Raw genomic sequence first — 12509 nt, 5'->3', positions numbered from 1 at the left:
AGCCTTTTTGAGTTCACTCAACTAAGGGCTAATGTGTTGTGTCAACTTATTATAAGAAGTTCACTCAAAGTGATATCTTAAGTTTGTCAAACGTAACATTACTATTCAGACCTACTTATGTATTTAAGTTAACACTACTTAAAATATTGCATTTGATAGTTACATCTACTCATGTACTTAAGTTGAGAACACTTAAAATATTAAATTGGAGAAACTTTAAATTGTGTGTTCTTGTAGATTGAAAACATACATCAACAGCACGTAAAATGTTTTGTTGAGAGAACTTACTTTTAACTTAAAATGTTTTGTTACTAAATTTCACTGCCCATTAGTTGAGTACACTCAACATTCTTTGCAACGTTGCCTTCATTTAAATTAATTAAAAATGTACACCGTTTTCTTTGAAAAAGTCAACAGTTAAAGAAAACAAACTTCTTCAAACACAAAATGTTTATTAACAAGAACTAAACATTTGTTTGCATAACTATATGAATTCCAGGTGTCAACACTTGAACATAGACAGCAGAGGGTCAACATCCTTAAAAATCCAAATGGCTGCATAAAGAAAAAAAAAACATGGTATATGATGGAACATATATGCAACACAGAAGGACAATGGCATTCCCTTGAAACTGGGCTGCTTGAGGATGGTTTTGGTGCAGGTTGCAGTTTTATTCAGGAACAATGTTTTGATTTTGTTGTAACACTAGACTGTCTAGTCAGGCCGGCTTGACCCCACCGTAAAGATTAGTGGGAGGTATAAAATGGCTTAAAAACCTCTCTTATCCATGCATCTATCCATCCATCTACCGTTTAAAACTGCAATATGTCCAGGGCAACAAGAACTGTTAAGATGCAAAAAACTATTTAGTACAAGTTATGCTTTCTTGAGCATACACAGCAACAATGCCGATTCCAATATCAGGTTATCGTTATGGGCACTGGACACTATCAACAGTGGGACAATTTGTCATATATTGCTTTTACAATGGATGGACACTGTAAGATTCGTGTTCAAAGCTCCGGGTCCCGTGGCCGCAGGAAATTCAGGATTCGAGTTAAAGTTTAACAATATTTAATGGCAAAAATAATACTCATGTAGCGTTCACGATCGTGGGGCCAGAAAGGAGGAACTCTCCACAGACGGAGTGCAGCTCCCAGGGAGCCACAGACCGGGGCTGTCTCGAGTCTCCAGACCAGTAGAACCATGTCCCCAGAACAAATGCTCGGCTATTAGTATGGTCATGCAAATGAATTCACACCTAAAGGTTAGTTCCATTGGTCAGTTCAAAGGATGCCGCAGTTCTACTCGCTACGCCAATTAGTAAACAGGCGAGGTCAAAGCTCACTCTTCCGGTCAAGGACAGGAAGTTCCCCTTCACAATAAAACCCTATTATCCTGCCTTCCGAATAAAAGCAACACATTAGGTTTCAATCGGCATCCATTTTAACTATTGTCTAAACAATAAAACATTCATTCATTCTCATGCATCATACAGTTAATCATTACATTTGTCATTAAAACAGAATAATAAAACAGTGATCCTCTCTTATGTTTCATAATACATTCCTCCAGAATATTCCTCATAATATCCCAAATTAATTATCATATCTTTCTTTATGTATTAATTTAAAACATAAACTTCTTTTATCTACATGTGCAAATATATATAAAATCCACTACAACCTAACAACATCATCAAAAACGTATTGTCTGTAACAAGACAACTGCAATCTGTACATTGGCCTTCAGAAACCTTTTGGAACTCTTACCCCCCTCAAAATCCAGCCAAGACCATAAGCAGGGTTTAAATATGGCAGGCTACTTGAGCAAACTGTTTTTTAAGGCCTGAACCCGGGCAGAGCACTGGGTACGAAGGTTCATGAACAACTTTTGAATTACTTCGAAAGTGTACCTCAAGTCCTTCGGATACTCCAGGTTGAGAGCATAGATGAGTCCAAACAAAAGGGCAAATGCAGTTGGGATGTCGCATATATCATCCAGGACAATCCGTTCCTCAATAATCAGGGCGATGCTTAGTGTTGTTGGACTTGAGCGGACCGTCCCAACGTCATCTTCAACAACTGTGAGTATTCCCAGTTCAACTCCTTTCACATAAGATTCCTCCGGGTCTATATTCTACACAAAAACAAGCATACAGAGACTATAAGAAATATTCACCGCCTCTTTTAAATTTTCATTTTTTTTCTCTTCCCATTCTGTAACAATACAATTTAAAAGTCAAAATACATTTTTATGCAGATTAAAAAAATATATATATACTACTTTCATACAAGAGTCACCTCCTACACATTAGTATTATAGTATTTAAATCTTCATAGTCTGTTAAATTAAATAAATAAATTGAGCAAAATACAGGGAAACATTTGCACACAAGTCACACAATTCACAACAGAATGCGAGCTGCACTTCAGGTTTTCCAGGCTGTTTATGTACTCGTGAAAGGTGGGATTTCAACGCACCAGTTGTCTTGAAAGTGCAGATGCACTCTGTATACAGGCACGGGAGTGGCCAGAATCGCCCCTGGTAATGTCGAAGCCTGTAGTGCTTTAAGAGGACATCTTGATTTGGGTGGGAAAACTTGCACTCTTTACACTGCATCCAAATCCTATGAAGCAAGGAAAGAGAAGGAAATGTTAACAATGTGCATAATTGTCAAAAATGCATGCAAATCTAACAGCTTCACATCCCCTTATTTTCAAAGTTGCTCAAAGATAGGCAATAAATATTGCCGAGGAGTAATAGTACACGTTTTACTAAAACAGAAAAGCAGTTTGCCTTGATTTATTACCTTAAATGTACACCGAGAATCTAAAAGATGATTTCACTAACATCAAACGATGTTTACCTTAAGTGTGTAAAGGAGCTATTTGTAAGTCATTAACATGGTTTTATCATAATGACAAACAATACAATGAGTGAAGGAAGGGGGTGAGCACGAAAAGCAACACACCCTTCATCCCCCTTTGCTGAGTATTTTAAATAATTATTTATGCACGTTTTTTCTGTTATCATCAGGGAAGGAAAAACATCGGTCAAGGAGTCTAACTAGAAACACAAAGACATGTGGTGCACAAAAGAACTACGTGTTGCTTTATGTCTCCTTCATTACCTGGGCCAGGGTTCACCAACCTTTTTGAAACCGAGAGCTACTTCAAGGGTACAAAATAATACGAAGGGCTACTTGTTTGATACAAACTTCCTGAACAACAATGTTGCACAGATCACCTTTTAATAATAATAATAATAATAATAATAATAAATGTAAAGTGACTGTCTGATCACATATCAATGTTAATTATTCCTCTCAATAATTATTAACAATTTCCACAATAATGATGGCATGGAAAAAAGAAAAGAAAAATGAAAATAAAGTGATATCCGTGCAAAGAAATAACTAATATTGAGTTACTACTAAATATCTTATTGGTGAAAACAATAAGCTATTTTTTTGCAAAAAAAACAGATTGAGTGCAGATGTGAGAGCCAGTTCATTTATTTTAATGACAACCACAAAGTGTGCAGGCTTCGTCACTGCAGTGTCTCAAGAGAGAAAACGTCCATTTATGGAGCTCCAGGCTGCAGCCTGTTGCAATACATTAACTGCTTTAAAAGTGATAGCTGATAGCTTAAAATAGTGATGGCTTAAAGCAGCAAATCCCATTGTGAAAAGCACGCAACGTATTTGTCCACTGTGTGTTCACCTGTGTGCGCGCCCGTGTCTGTGTGCGTCGCATCGGGGCGAAACTCCGCCATGCGCGATACAGAGAAGAGTTGTAACGCGACCATGTAGAGAGGTCGGTTAAAACAAATAAAAATCGTTTTGACGAAGCTCAAAATATGTTCTATTTTTAGAACACGCCTCGCGGGCGACTCACGTGGTCCCTGCGGGCGACCAGATACCGTCCAGGTCCTGGACGGTATCTGGTGCACCTGAATGCTACGCGCGGGTAACTTATGAGTGAACTAGAGGCAGTTTCGACGCCACCAACGCTAAAGAACGGAGAAGCACTGCAGCAACATGTTAGCTAACCTAGCTAACACGAGCGGGTCGTTATCGTGAAATTACACATGGCGTTATGAACACGTGGAAAGTAGGCTGGGGTCTGTCACGTTGTAAACTTCTTAATGTTAACTTTTGCATTAAAAAAACAACAGGTTATCTGACTAGCCAGTTAGCTAACGCGCTGAACATACACAGTCTTACCTGGTTAAGTTGTGCTGGACGTAGACGACATTCTGCAGAAACACGTAAATTCTTCTGCTTCTTCTGCTTTTACGGCGGTTGGCGGGTTTTTCTCTCTCTCTCTCTCTTTATTGAACATTTATTGTGAACAGACAGACATTCAGCAGATTAAGGTTAAGATTACGATTTAGGTATAAAAAGTGGATGTCAATCAAATGAAATCTGAAAAACTAAGGTATCTAAATATAATAAACAAACAATGGTATCAAAAAGCAATGTATCTTAAACAGGGCCTAAATAAAATATTTTTATATTTATTTTATTATTTAAAATATATCTATATATTTTTTTAATATATTATTATTTATATATATATATATATTAGTGCGTGTGTGTTTACTGACATAAGTGCACAGTGGCCTTAGTTACCTCAGTTACCTTAGTTACCTCAGCAGATGCCCTTAGTTACCTCAGCAGATGCCCAAACCACTATACTAAGTTTTCTCAACTTAACATTTTCAGTGGATTCCACTCCTTATTAATAAAATTGACATTTTGAGTTAGTTCAACTTTTTTCAAAGGTATTTGTTGACTCAACTTAAAAAAATGTGTTAGGACAACAAATTTGAAGTTGGGCTTTTTAGAGTGTAAGGCACTCAGAAAGCTGCAGTTATTTCTACGTTGACACAGCTCAACTGTTCAGGAGAAGTTCAGGCAGTGACGATCAAGAAAGTTAAACTCTTGAGTTAAATTATTGTTAAATTCAAAGTTAAAATCCTGAGATGCTGTAGGAGGGTTACTTAAGTTCAGCTCTGTCTGTGTCTCTCAGCTCTCTTTCTCTGTTTCATCTGGCAACAAAGCCATCCAACAGTATGCAACACTTGGCTTGGTGCTTCAGTACTTCAGACAGACATTACCTATTCCCTGAACATGTGCACAGGCAAATGCAAAGATACATACAGATAGCAATAGACACACCCACATGCATGAGCCCCCAGAAACACACTGACTCCTGTCTAAAACCTACACCTGTTTGGAAGTATTTCTTCCAGTGAGGCAGGAAACACATTGGTTATCTAATCCCTGCCCAAACTGTGTGGGTTGATAGCTTTCACAACACATGTTGTGATGTGTTTGACTGAATGAAATGGTGAGTGGTGGTCAAACAGTCAGGCCACTGGAAATAGTTTTTACAGCCGATCTTAAGCTTGGAAAACACAATAAAAACACACTGCTCAGATACAAGAAATACACAAACAGATGTGCACACACACATTTCAGTGAAGCCTTGACATTCCTGCAGTGTACTCTCTGAGAGAGATATATTGTGGACAGCAATTTTTTTTAAAAGACAAAATCAAGGCCAAACACTGGCTTTGATTTATCATGTTATCCGCAGAATAGAAAGGTGCAAAGATGTTTGTAGGACACTTGTATCATTTGATTTATTCAACTTTCCTGAAGAACAACATGAAAGGTGCTCTTTCAAAAGCAGCAAAACCTGTGTTCGGTAGCACCATCCAGTGAAATTCAAGTGAATATGAGAATACATTTGGTTTCCTGTTATTGCACACTTATTTACAGGTTTGTAGTGAGATATTTGTTGTTTGCAAGACAAAACCCTTTTCTGAGTTTAACAAGCATATATTCATCCATCTATCAATGAGGGATGCATCCGATCAGACTTCGTCAGTCCCGATAGCCTTAACCAGGCTTCGGGTATCAGCCATACAGAGTCCCAATTTGATACCGCTATTTATTTAATACTCTGTATGCCTCACTCTGTCAGAGTGTGGGGTCATCCTTTGTGTGTAAGGCAACATCAGGCTTGACTTAAGGAGACATATCATGCTCGTTTTCAGGTTCATTTTGGGTGTCTACTAGAACATGTTTATGTTTTAACGTTCAAAAGTTCTTTATTTTAATATAAAGAGTATACCTGTATTCACCCTCTGTTTGAAACACTCCATTCAATCGTGTTGCTAGGCAACAGCTTGGGTCTGTGTTAACTTCCTGTCAGCTAATGTCATCTACATACACTGCAACTGGAAATTAACTGGGACACATTTACAATGTTTACATGTAAAACTGTTCATTATATGGTCATGATATTGTTTAGTTGTGATGTCACAACCGTATGGAAATCTTAACCGATCGTTTAAAAGCACAGTTCCTGAATATGCGCTATGTCTATGGATTTTGATTTTGTTTTTATAGTATTTTATAGCACTTATATATTTTTTTTGTTTAAAGCATGAACATCTTACTACTACTACCACAACTAATACTACTACAACTACAGCTACGACTACAACTACTACTATTTTACAACAACGGACCCTTAAATTGCTTTTGTAACTGTAAAATTATAATAATAAATGATGAATAAATAACAAATCTATCCTACTGAATTATTTATTAAAAAATAATGGTATCCAATATAAGATTACCCAATTGTCACAATTTCCAATCCAACTATTTGAGTCAGTAGCGGACTGATATCAGTATGATTATCGGTGCATCGCCACCATCCCTCTATCCATCTATGATTCCATCTATCCATCCATTTAACTATATCCATCCATTCTGCTGTCCATCTATCTGTATATCTATCCATGTATCCATCTTTATTGTTGGATGTCATGCCTGCTAGTTGAATAAGGTCCATTTTCAGTTTTCAGTCTAAAAACAACACACTGACACAGCAAGGGCAGGTAGATGTCCATATATGTGTATGTAATGAGGTGATGACACTACAAAAATGAATCATGACTGTATTTCGTGAGAATTACGAAGGCAATCTGGTGTTCTGCAGTTGAACTATTCCTGTTGCTCTACTTAGCAAAACTGAGCAATGTCGTGCTGAGGTATTTTATCTTTCTCTGGAATAAAACGTAGACACATGTGGGCGCACATGCACGCTCACATGCACACACATACAGATCCCTGAAGCACAGCAAGACATGCTATCTAGCTTCCACATTCTGAAGATCAAACTCCTTACGTCTCAAAGACGAGACAGTTCTGCTACCCTGCCCTGTACCCAGCGAGGAGGAGGAAGAAGGTAGGAGTAAAGAAATGGAAGCTGGGGCAGAAGACAGGAAGAGGTGAAGGAGAGGTGGGGAAGAGCGGGAGGGAAAGACAAGGTGATGCTTTTCTGTGAGCACTCAAAATATATATTTTCAAAGACAAAGCGATTCTAGTCAGCCTAAAAAATTCTGCAGAAAACAGTCAAAGCTGCACATAGCAAATGTTGGCTTTATGTATTAATGTCCTTCGTGTCTGATTCCTGGTATTTTAAGATTCATCAGTGCTTTACAACTTGTAATCGTCATCTTTGCCTCTGTATGACAAATATTGATGCTTTAAGTATTCTTTCCAGCCTGCATTTGAACATCAGTTTGCCTGCTTCCCCTCAAGCTAAAACAAAGCACATAATCAGATACACACACAAACACACACACACACACCTACACACACACACACACACACACACAGGGTGGCCTGACAGCCAAATCCTCTATGTGTAATACCATGATAGTGAACATTCACCTGAGGGATTTACGACTGGATGTTACAAAAACAGATAACTGATAGCAGCTTCTTGTGATCTATTAGCAATGCATGCCCGAAATAACACACGTGCATAAGAATGCAAACACTCACAAACAAACCACAATTTAACACCATTGTAATGCAACACAAATACATCACCCTCTTCCACCTGCATTGTTTAAAACAACACTGAAGCACAATGATGCTTTAAAGGAACAGTGTGTAACATGTATGGTGCAGTGGCGGCTGGTGGAATATGTTTGGTAGGGCCATCCAATCAATTTCAACAAACATCCCAGTATGATTCAATGCAAAAAAAAAGTATCAAACACACATTCACTTTGCCCAACATGGCTGCTTGACGGAGTTATCCATGTGTGTCCTGGTGTTCTCATATTCCATATTTCCAAAACACAAATATTGACAATTTGTATAATTTCTGAATATTATTTTTATTATTTGTGTATACTTTTTGTGGGTTAAGGTGGGGCACTCTATTGGCCAGCCACCACTGGTATGGTGATTAATTAATCGAACCGGGTACCTTGTGGTTGCGGGACGACCACTCCCCCTAAATACTAATATCAGCATGCTAACATGTTCACAACAAAAATGCTGACATGCTGTTGTATTGCAGTTATGGGATTTACCAGGTTCACCATCCTAGTTTAGAAGGCATGCATTGGCTAATTGGCAGAAGAGAGGGAGAGTCGGGATAACTAAAGTCAGTAGGTTTCATCCTCTGGGGACCATGCATGTCTGTACAACATTTTGTTGGCAATGCTTAAAATAGTTGTTGAGACCAAAGTGGTGGATTGACATCCATGGCGCCACGCCACTAGTGTCTAAACACCCACAACAAAGTCAGAGAAAGACTAGAGTCGGCAAGAACAGACACAACAGAGACAGACAGCTCAACAAGAAGACAGGAAAACTCACAGACTCAGATTCCTTTATGCATTTGTTTCCTCTTTGCCCATCTAAGCAGCATCCTTGTTGCTTTTTATCCCCCATAAGAAGATTAGCTGTAGGAGGTTACGCAACACTCCCAGATAACAGTGTATGTAGTCGTGTTGATGCTCTATTCATCATATCCTTAGCAGTCTTATTAGATTGGCACTCATCCCTCGAACATTTCACAATAGCACTCTATTCATAGATCAGCTCATGCTCTTTGAATACTGACATGCTAAATCCATAGATGGGAGAAACCCTCTCTATTTTACACTTACAAGATGATCAAAAAACATCAGAAGACGAGCATCTTCAGACACAAGCAATTAGAGTTGTCAGATTGACCTGCGGAAGACAAGGTGACTATATTCTGTTCCAATGTCTGTTCCTTGGATTGCCTGTCACCTACAAGCTCATGCTCTCCAGCATTTGTGCTACAATTCCTGTCTGATATCATCTATACTTTATGGTACATCATTTGGATTCATACCCTGTTCCACTTGTTTATGTAAATGCTGATATGAGTATCTGTCACTCCACTCAATATGGTTATGATTAATGTATGCTGCCCCACATACTCAGTTAAGAGATCTCTAAGTCTTCATGGCAGATGCTGCCAGCGGTTTAATAAAAATGCAAAAACAAGCATGATTTTTGTTTTCATATTTAGCATCATGCATGAGGATTTGAGGTGTTTTGCATGAAGCTGTAAGAGAGATTTAGTATTCAGATGAGTCATGAGATGGCTGCTGCCGCATTTACGAAATTTTAATGGATGTATGTTTCACTTTTAACATGTGTGTATATTCTTTGAGATAGCATATAACAGCATTTTTGGTGTTATAAAAGGAATTGTCATTCACATAAATTTGGTCAAAAAGTAATACAAATGTATGTCACACATGCGTCATTACATACTGTGCTGCATGAAGGCACGTAGTCACTCTGTTGAGGTCAAATTCATGTGTCAGAGAGAACAACGTTATTCCTCTTTGCCTTATGCTGGATACACTCTCCTTCAGGATCTCATATTCAAGGTAGCAAACTCTATATACATTCATATACATATGTGCCTGAAGCATGCAATTACCTGTGTGTACGTGAATGACTGGTGGCAGTGTCATCATGGTGGTTGGAGGAAATTAGCACCAGCAGGAAGGGCTGATATCTCAGTGCTGCCATAGGGCTGTCTAACAGTACAGAACATAAAGGCCGGGAAACTCATTAAGACTCATTTACCATGTGTCGCTACTGAGTGCTCTAATTTAGACATGGAAGTGACTTCAGATCTGCTCCTACAAACTGTGCGCCAGCATGCAAAAACAGATTGATGCCTCAGCCCAGCTTGAACCACAAATCGTCCACTTGACTGCATGAGGTAGAGGAGGACCAAAAGCACACGCACCATATGTCAACCGCATAAAACAGACTACATAAGGCTCAATATTTGTTTTCAAGAATTGTTACAGACGTATTTTAATAATTTTAATAAATATGTGATCATTGGAAAAGTTGTAGATCAAGACATAAAACATAGAAATGTTCAAACGTATCAGTAGCAAATGCTGTGACAGTGGTTGTTAAAGTCATTGGTCCAAACTCAACCATCTGTTCCACATCAATGCCCAATATCAATGCCTGGAAGCCAATACATCACAATATCATCTATTCTCTGGCTCACCTGGTTCACCACGGTAACAGGCTTTTTTAACGTGATCAGTGAGGAGGCCAAAGGCCCAAGGCTCTATGACACAGTTCACACATATCCCCTCAACTCACTCACACACACACACACACACAGGAAATGAAAGAAGAAACACTAAAATGGTCCTGAGCAAAGTGTGTGTACCCGGGCGTGCACACTTTCATGAAAAAAATACATTCTGAGCTATATGTAGTTTGCCATCTGGAAGATTATGTGAGCAGGAAATGATTTATTACCCACATAAATTTGGTTGACTCGTGGTAAAAATCTGCTTGTGTGTGTGTGTGTGTGTGTGTGTGTGTACATACAGGGTGTGAATGTATGCACACGCTTCAATTATAAGGCTTTGTTTGTATATTTGTATTTGTATATTTATGTGTTGTGCGTTCTAAAGTGGATGCACGTGGATGTTTTGTGCAGAAAGTCTCTACATCTTCCATCGCAAACTAAAAACACATCTTTTCCGACTATACCTTGAATAGGGAAGGTAGCGCCGTAGTAGCACTCTGGTAGCACTTAAATGTCTCTTACTGATAGCACTTTGTAGTTCAACTTTATTGAAGAAATTGTACTTGCTTGATTCTTGTTGTTCTGAGTTTGGACTCATGGTTTAATGCACTTATTGTAAGTCGCTTTGGATAAACGCGTCAGCTAAATGACATGTAATGTCATGTAATGTAATTAGAAGATGTGGCTGTTATTTAGATGGATAAATGAATGCACTGGAGTGACTTTCAGAACAAAACTGGCTGATTAGGATCAGGGAACTATAACAATTTCTTAAAGAAGCGTTTAGGCCCATTCATAGTTTTTTACCATTCAACACTTTCACCAAAAGAAAAGACATCTAGATGCATTTGTATTCCCTTCACGGCCAGCTACTCCCTTCATCACAATGTGAGGCACAAGATCACTTACTTTACTTCGTAGCATTAAAGGTTGTGTCACACAAACGATAAAAAATAACGGATCGCATAGCACATGGGTTCGGAGTTATTGTATTCTGCCTGAAAACAGCTTGGGATTTGTTTTAGAGAACCAATACTATCTATGACCTCAGAGGGACTTTATTGACTCTGAGCTCCTCTAAAACTGAGGCAAAAAAGGGTCCAATTGGATCCTACCTATAGTGCCTGAGTTCCTCTTGTCACAGAAAGAAAGACACTGGAGGCAGCATAAAACACAGCATTCCCCTGTGAGGAAACGTCAGTCCACACTGGTTCCTTTGAAAGAAAAGAGAAGAAAACAGCAGGTCTTTGAATTCACATTTAGTTCATTTTAGGAGCACCTCCGAGGAGCTGTCAAGTCACGAGTTCACGTTTTACTGCACCGCATTGCCTCTCCACAGTATCTTCGAATAGAACAGCACACGTAATTAGACACACATAATTACACGTGCACTGATACAGGCGCATATGGTCTCATCTGTAGTCTGGCTATGTTTGTAATGATTAGAAGAGGGGAGGTGAAATTAAGCGAGGATGGGAAAAGATAACAAAAAGAAGTGGACTGAGAGAAGAGCTTAAGTCTAGAGAGAAAAATAAACAGTTAGTTTTTTTCCGCTGTGTTTGAAATGGTACCAAGGGAAAGTTTCATGCCAGAGCAATTGTCTTTCGCTTTTTTGTTTGGTCCAACTTGCTATTTTAATATTTGAAGGAACTGAGTGTGTGTGTGTGTGTGATTTCAGTGTGGATTTTACTATTATCCATAACACTGCTGGGCAATTTAAGTCCCTGAAGGGCACTCTGTGCTGTGAAAGAGCAGAAATAGCCATAGCCAAGCTCTCACCTGGACGGCTCTTCAAAGGAGCCCTCTCAGAGCAGCCATCCTGGAGTGACTGGCATTGGCGGAAAATAGCGGCATTACACAGAGCCAGCACCAACTGGGGTATCCACATAAAAAAGGAGGAGGGAGCTAAAGATTCATCCAATGTCGCTGTCTGCTCAGGACAGAAGATCTCCCGGGTTTTGGACCTATTCCCAGGCATTTTAATCAATGAGTGATAACTAAACTTTCTGTTTTTTAAAAAGTTTTCTGTGCCTCTGTCTTGTTACCATGTTTCAAATGGGAACAGAGCGAAGAAAGGA

At 38.9% G+C, this 12509-nt stretch overlaps 1 long non-coding RNA gene across 1 annotated transcript; it reads right to left on the bottom strand.

Annotated features, from left to right (window-relative positions):
• Positions 1-1649: 1649 nt before the first annotated feature.
• Positions 1650-4320, bottom strand: LOC117732607. Its single transcript, XR_004609615.1, has 3 exons — positions 4230-4320; positions 2485-2630; positions 1650-2140 (listed from the first exon to the last, which is right to left on the bottom strand). It is a non-coding gene; the product is annotated as an uncharacterized LOC117732607 (long non-coding RNA).
• Positions 4321-12509: the final 8189 nt, after the last annotated feature.

Source organism: Cyclopterus lumpus, chromosome 6 (genome assembly GCF_009769545.1).
Source record: "Cyclopterus lumpus isolate fCycLum1 chromosome 6, fCycLum1.pri, whole genome shotgun sequence".
Lineage (NCBI taxonomy): Eukaryota > Metazoa > Chordata > Actinopteri > Perciformes > Cyclopteridae > Cyclopterus > Cyclopterus lumpus.
This window is presented reverse-complemented; position numbering and strand designations above follow the sequence as displayed.